This window comes from Mus pahari, unplaced genomic scaffold, assembly GCF_900095145.1.
Source record: "Mus pahari unplaced genomic scaffold, PAHARI_EIJ_v1.1 scaffold_9778_1, whole genome shotgun sequence".
NCBI classification, from domain to species: domain Eukaryota; kingdom Metazoa; phylum Chordata; class Mammalia; order Rodentia; family Muridae; genus Mus; species Mus pahari.
The window spans coordinates 18,019-26,002 of NW_018391868.1; the positions used below are offsets into that span (position 1 = coordinate 18,019).

General features: G+C 41.5%; 1 pseudogene across 1 annotated transcript in view; it reads left to right on the plus strand.

Moving 5' to 3' along the window:
• The first annotated feature begins 1,105 nt into the window (after positions 1-1,105).
• The window catches only part of LOC110314722, a 17,134-nt pseudogene continuing 10,255 nt past the window's right edge, over positions 1,106-7,984 (plus strand). Inside the window, exon 1 of the transcript XR_003843158.1 lies at positions 1,106-1,204. The product of XR_003843158.1 is annotated as a zinc finger protein 431-like (transcript). The remainder of the gene's footprint in view (positions 1,205-7,984) is intronic.

Here is a 7,984-nt window from a genome sequence, read left to right on the forward strand (position 1 = left end):
AACCCTTATTTTCCTAACTACCCTAATCCTAATCCTAACAACCCTTATCCCAATCTTTACCATAACCCTCTAATCACCTAATCCTAATTCTAACCCTGCTTACTGTGGGGGATATTTCTTAATTATACCATTTGAAGTGAGAAACCCTTTGTTAATCTTGATCTTTTGAGATGTTCAGATCCATCTTTAATCTAGGCTATAGTTTCTTTTGGCAATCTACATATATAAAAAACATTGAACAAGGTAGTTGTTTTGTTTTTTTGTACTTGCCCTACTTTTTTACAAAGCAAAGGTGACTTGTTTGTATTTTTAAAACTGGCATTAGTAAGTACTTATTTCTTTAAAATTCTAGTACATACTGAATATCAGCTGTAATATCCTGTAACTTGAAATCAACCATTCCTTGATTTTGTTAATTTCCCTTGGCTAACAGCCTTTGTTCGGGCATTATATTAAATACTTTTTCGACATACATTGAGAGATCATTCTCTCTATGACTTGAGATGTTTACCTAGAGAACCTGTAATAATCCAACTTTGGCTTTTCTCCACATTGCCACTGATGAAGATGTTGGCTAATAATAGTGCTTCCCTTATGAGTCTGGCTTTTCTCCCAGCGTTCTTTGATACTTATCATCTGGTGAAAGGGAGCTGCAGTTTCCCAGAGGCAAGCATGAAGCCACAAAAAGCCACTTGTTTTCTAAAATTCCTTTTTTTAATGTTAATAGCCTGGGCACCCTTCCATTCCTGGGTCAGATTGATACCTACAATGCAGCTAGAGTAATGGGCTACTCAAGCTACTCACCACAAGGCAAGTGCTATGAGGAATGTTCAGGCAAAGTCTGAAGTCAGGATCATTGCTCACAGAGGGAAGGAGCTGGCAGCAGAATAGCTTGAGCTGGAATGGTGGGTTCTCCCCCCAGGGCAGGTACAAATACTAATGGGCTGAAAAGGGCTCCTGAGATCTGGAAAAGGTTCAGCCTTCGACAGGAAGCACACTTTAACATTGAGGAGGGGTAAGACTCACTGGCCAATCAAGGTCTCCAGGCAGACATGCCAGTCAGACAAAGAGGCATGATCTTCCGGGTGCCTTTCTACAAGTTCGTTGTGGCTGTGCAAGCTTGAATGGTTCTCTGTGTCCTGCTCTGAGCTCAGCTTTTTGGTGCTGTGAGAGGACCTCAGGGAAGCTCTGAAATCAAGATATGGTGAGCACAGAGTCACTGCCCCCAATGGGTAGGGGCAGGTGATTGAGCAGCGGGAGCTAGGGTGGTGGGTCCTCTCTAGGGCTGCATGGGAAGCATCACCCAGATGTGACTACCTGTAAGGTCTCAAGCAGTGACCTCTGAATAACTTCATTATCATAGCTGATTCTGAATCTGCCCAAAACATTTGGACCAGTTGCTTTCTTGTAGAAACATGGTGGTTTCTTTCTTTTATTTTCTTCTCCTTCTTCTTCTTTTCTTCTTCTTCTCTTCTTCTTCTTCTTCTTCTTCTTCTTCTTCTTCTTCTTCTTCTTCTTCTTCTTCTTCTTCTTCTTCTTCTTCTTCTTCTTCTTCTTCTTTTCTTCCTCCTCCTCCTCCTCCTCCTCCTTCTCCTCCTTCTTTTTTTCTTTCGAGACAGGGTTTCTCTGTGTAGTCCTGGCTGCCCTGGAACTCACTTTGTGGACCAGGCTGGCCTCGAACTCAGAAAGCCGCCTGCCTCTGCCTCCCGAGTGCTGGGATTAAAGGTGTGCGCCACCATGCCCGGCACATGGGTGGTTTCTTTGACTATGCAGCACAAAATGATCCAAACACTTGTCTTTTATAGTACACATTGAGAAGACAGGTATAAAACTAATAGATCTGCTTTCATATGTTACTTGTTTTTGTTTTATTTAGTTTTTAATTTCTTTCTGTTGCAGTTTTTCATATTTCTTTATATGTTTAGAGTTTTGACTGTTATGTGGCAAAAGGACGTTTGGTCCAATCTATTTGCTATTTTGGATGCTTCTTGTACTTTAATAGGCATTTTCTTCTTTAGTTTAGTTTTCATTTATGATTTCATTGAAAATATTTTCTAGATCTTTGAGCTGATATTCTTCTATTCCAATAATTTCTACTTTTCACCTTCTCATATGTTGCAGAATTCCTGGTTATTTAGTGCCAGGAAACATTTGGAATCCATATTTTTTGACTAATTGATCACTTTTTTCTGAATAGAAAAAATCTTTAATGCCTGATATTCTCTCTTCCCTTCCTGACCTGTGGGTGAACCTTGCCTCTGTAGTTGTCAGTGTACAGCAAATTCAATGGCCTGCTCTTAGGGACTTAGCAAATGCTTAAGTCATTACCTGCCTCCATCACCTGCTGCTGTTGTCAGGTGTGCTTTATATACGTGGACCACCAGCTACAGCAGATCTGTGCTTTGTTCCCTGTCTCTGTTCTCTGCACATGCTCCCCACACCCCACCCCCGAATTCTATTTCCCTACCCTTGTGGCTGTCTCTCTCTGCTCCCTGCCTGGGTGCCTGTCTGCAGGCCCTCTTGTCCTCTTGTGCACAGCTATCCCTTCCCCATGTTTTCACTCCTCTTCCTTCCCCCAAACAACCATTTTTTCACCGTATCTGTTACATGTTTTAATTTCTCAGGACCTGCTGTGATAGGATAGCTTGGATTTTTTGGTGATATATTCTCCTGGCTATTATTCATTATATTCCTTTGCTGGTGTCTAGGCCTCTGGTTTTGAGGTGATTATTGGTGTAGGTACTGGTTTATGGGTTTGTGCTGTTTGGGTGGGAGTTTTATACCTGGGATACTGGTTGATATATGGATTTTCACAGAGTGTTGACTGAATGTTGCCTCTTTGATGGACCTGTTTGGCGGGTATGTTCAAGAGGGAATGCTTGCAAATGTTGGAAGCTGGAAAAAGAGGCAGGCAGAAAGAGATGATCTTAGCAACCCACAAGGAGACATAGTCAGGAGAGAGATTAAACTGCCTTTGCTGTTAGGTAAAGTGCTAGGGACAGCTGTGAAAATTACATCTGTGATAGCACATACTGTGGTATATCTATGGAAGCTTGTGTCCTTTCAGGCATGGCATGTGGTTGAACAGTATGTGTCTGCCCAAGTAGGGGTTGAGACAGAAGGATGAGGCAGGAAAGGAAAGGTAGGTGGGGATTGTCTGTGTTATCTATAGGAGGCATGCACAGGGGGATAGGAAACTTCTACTGGTATTTTGTTCCAGTGGTAAGGTCAACTGATATTAGGGTCTACAGATAGTTAAGATAGTGAGGTAGGTCTTTGGACAAATTACCTAGTCTACTGGCAGGCATGGCTTGTGGTTGAACAGGAGTATTTTCCAATAATAATGGGCTCAGGCACAAGGGTGAGTTGTAAAGCTCAACCAATTCCGTTTTTGAGAGTGTACAAAGAACACTTGAGCAAACATCCTATGAACAGTCAGTCAAGGTAACACAGCAGGGTCAAGCTACATATAGATAACTAACTAATACACCTTGTAGGACAAAAAAATTGTTAGCTTAACCATCATGGTAGTCAGATAGTTTCTGCCCCTTGTTTGGTTCCTTTAGATTATGCCAGATATACAGTTTTCAAAATATTAGGTTGCTGACCTGTATGGAAATTCCCCAGCCTTGCTGTAACTACAATATATATCCAGCACCTCTAGACTTGGTCTCTCATTTTGGACCCAATGCCAGGTTGACTGGTGACAGACCTTATTACTGAGCTCATAATAAAAACCTGTGTGTTTGCATTGCAATAAGATCCTTGGTTGTCATTGAGGTCCCTGTGACTTGGGTATAATATCTTGGTGTGTTGACTGAAACCCCAAGACCTCCAGGACTCCGAACAGAGGGATTGAAAGGCCAGCTGTTAGAATGTGTCATTGTTGTTCCTTGTGTCAATGGCTTGTCTGTCACATTTGTGACTGTATGCCTTGGTTTTCGTATTTTTCTTGAGTATTCATGGAGGGAGATGACTAAAGTGAACTTGGAACCATGGTACAGTGGGTGCACTGGAGAGCTGTAGCCACAGGGGCTTGGAAGATGTTCAATAGTCTGGTATAGAGGATGATGTGCACTTGTTCTTAAGTGCTTGAAAGGTTAGAGCAGACTTGAAACCCTGCTTCATGATTCACAGCTGCCATCCTGTCTTCATCTTCTCCTCTGTACACAGGTATGAATCTGCTGGGTAGCCTTTACTGATACCTTGTGACTTTCTCTTTATTATTCTGTGACTGAGAGAGAGGAAATAAGATTTTTTTCAATCCAAATTGATTTAGTTACTAAATCATCATCTGGGGTTAAATCCTTCTTCCTAAGAGGACCCACACCCACTAAATTGCCCATTATAGAGAGCTCTTCGAGACCCATTCCAGGGCAAAATCAGGCTCTCCCTATCTTGTTTTACAGGGGGGAAAAGGACAAAGACCTCATTTCCCCCCCCCCCCCCGATCAACCCCATTCCGTCTGTATGTGACTCTGTAGTTTTGGACTCGGAACTATCATTAGAGGGAATGTTGTTCTTCATTCACTGCAACAAAGTTAACATACCTTTGTTGGACCAGCAGTATTATTTCTAGGCTTGGGGTGCAATCTGCTTCTCTGTTCACCTTCCAGCTGCTTTAGCTACCTCTTTGGTAGCACTAGCTTGAGAACGCAGGGTTAAAGATACCTCACACCAGGGCAGCAAAGCCTCTGAACTCCTCATTCTAGTGTATCCTTCCCTGCTCTAATCCAGGTGCCCTCCCCACTTTTTCCTGGCTCAGCCACAACTCTACCTCTCTCTTGTGGTGACAGGGGTCCTGTAATTGATATGGTTAGCACATTGGTTTGGGGTTTTGACAACTTCATCGTTTATTATTGTCTCTATGTCATAATTGTCTTCAGTTCTCAACATTTCAGAGTTACAGACATATTAAGGAACCTCAATGGAGGGTGTGCCCCCATCAGAATGGCTGGTTGCTGTGTCTGTGAGAGATACTGTTGATGATTTTTTTGGGAAGGCTTTTCTACTGAGGGAGGCAATATTTGTAAGCAAGTGGACCTGGGATGAGAGCTAGCTGAGCATGGGACAGTGTCCAAGCAAGAGAACAAGCCAAGAAACAGTGCTTGTCCTTTATTATTTTCCTTCATATTCTAGCTCCAGTTTCTTTTCTAACTTTCCAGAATGGTGGACAGTGATCTGACTGAACTATGTACAACAACTATCTATTACCTGAGATGCTTTTGCTTGGAGGATTCTATTCAGAAGCAGAGTAGCAAGTTAGAACAACAACAACAACAACAACAACAAAAATTAGTATAAAAAGGTGATTTTGCTGCTGGACAGAATCTATGTTCTCTTTTGGAGGAATGTGGAAAACATCAAAAATTGAGATGTCAAAAGTCATAGAAAGCTGTACATGGAGCTTAATCAGTTGTAGTCATAGAACCTGAAAGATTCAAGTGTTGGCAGTGACTCAGCCAGAGGAAGTGGAGGTCACAGTATGTCAGTGGAAAACTGACTCTGTGAAAACTTTAGCTAGAGGTCATTTGTGTAATATTTTGGCCATAAATATTTCTTACTCAGGTTTTGCTATGAGATATTGAGTAGGGAACACTTTAAAAATAATTGGCTGGTTTGTATATTTTATTCTATCTATATGTATTTGTTCACTTTTCCCATTTATATATTTATTCAATTTACATTCCAATTGCTTCCCCCTCCCCTTTCCACATTACACAGTCACTCATCCTTGACTCCTTTTCCTCTACCCAGGGAGGGTGGGAACCACTTGAGTATTCCCCAAACATGACAAGTCAAGTCTCTGCTACTGAGGTCAGACAAGGCAGCCAAGTTAAGGGAATAGGTTGGGCAGACAGACAACACCTTAAGGGACATCCCCCCCCCACTCTATTTGTTTCAGGACCCATGTGAAAACTGAAGCACATTTATTACATATATGGTGGGGCCTTGGCCCACCCTGTGTATGCTCTTTGGCTGGTGGGTCAGTCTCTGAGAATCTCCTGGTGTACAGGTTAGTTGACTTACTGGGTCTTCTAATGGACTTCTTGTTCCTTCGCAGGCCCTCAATCTTTTCCCCTAACTCTTCCAAAAGACTCCCTGAGCCCTGTCCAATGATAGGCTGTGGGTATCTGAATCTGTTTCAGTCAGGTGCTGGATGGAGACTCTCAGAGGGCAGTTATGCTAAGCTACTGTCTGCAAGTATAACAAAGGATCTTCACTAATATCAGGGATTGGTGCTTGCCTGTGGGATAGGTCTCATGTTGGTCAGGGTATCATTTGTTCATTCCCTCAGTCTCTGCTCCATCTTTGCGCCTGCATTTCTTGTAGACAGGACCAATTTTGAGTGGAAATGTATTTGGTTAAGTTGCTGTACTTAATTCTCCACTAGAGGTCCTGCCTGGTAGCAGGATGTGGCCTCTTGAGGTTCCATAACTCTTTGTCATGCATCTCAACTAAGATCACCTCCATATTATCCTTGGTGACCTCTCATTCCTGGTCTCTAGAACAACCTAAAGATGCCCCACCCTTCCACACCCCTCCCCCACACGCTGCAGAATTCCATTCATTTTCCTGACCCTCTGACCATCTCTTGTCTCTCATCACACCTGTTCCTGACCACTCGCCCTTCCCCTTACTTATCTGCTCTCCCATCCAGTTCTCTCTTTTCCATCTGCCTCCTCTGACTGTTTTATCCCCCCTTTTGAATGAGATTCAACTATGCTCATTAGGGCTTTCCTTGTTTAGCTTTTTTGGAGTATAGTGTGGATATCCTGTACTTTATGGTTAATGTTCAGTTGTGAGTACATACATGCATGTCATTTTGTGTCTGGATTACCTCACTCAGGATGATAGTTTCTAGTTGTATCCATTGGCCTGAAAAATTCATGATGTCCTTGTTTTTAATAGCTTAATAGTATTCCATTTTGTAAATAAACCACATTTTCTGTATACATATTTCGGTAGAGGGACATCTGGATTGTTTGTAGTTTCTAGTTGTTACAAATAAAATGGGATATGTCTCTATTTGGGCAAGTTTTCATTGGCCATTCCCTCAGTCTCTGATCCAGCTTTGCCTCTGCATTTCTCTTTGACAGGACAAATGTTGTTCTTTGTGTCTACTGCGTTGTGGTTGAAACTGATTCATAAGCTTTCTTCTCATGCACCCATACATTCACCATTTGGTCTCTGTCCCTAAATCACATAAGATACAGTAGATTCATTTGCTATTCAGTGCTAAGCTATGTTGCAAGCCTGGTGGTTTTATATTTTTAATTTTATTATTTTGGATTTTGTTGTTTGAGATAAAATTTATCTGTGAAACCCTTTCTGTCCTGTTAGTAGGTATAGACACCACATCAGCCACCTATCATGTTTTTGTACAATAAGCATATGCTTTTGTGCAGTTCTTTATCCATATCTTCAATTTTGAAATTTGGCTAAATATATGGGTTATATTCTATTTCCCAGGATGACATATGCTCATGACATCAATACTACCTGAGGCTTCAGTGTCATTGAATTATAGGTGTATGATGATCTGCCTAACTATTCTGTTTTTTCTTTGATTTTTGAATAAATATGAGTATTTTGTCTATGTGCATGAATATGAATATCGTGTGTGCCTCATTTTTACTGTTGTCAGAAGGTGGTATCAGAACTCCTGATCTTGAAGTAGTGGGTAGTTGTTGGTCCCCATGTAAATGCTAAATATTGACCACAATTATGTGGAAGACCAGCAAGAGCTTTCCACGGCTGAGCTATCTCTCCTGCTCTATGTTGCATATTTGTGATCAACATTTATATCACTAGTATTTTAATTGGTCCATTTGTAACTGTTTAAAAATACATTCTCTTTTAGCAAAATTTTATTTTTTTCTTTCTTTTTTAAAAATTATTATTATTTTCTTTATTTGCATTTCAAATGCTATCCCAAAAGTTTCCTATACCCCTCCCCCCACCTCTGCTCCCCTACCCACCC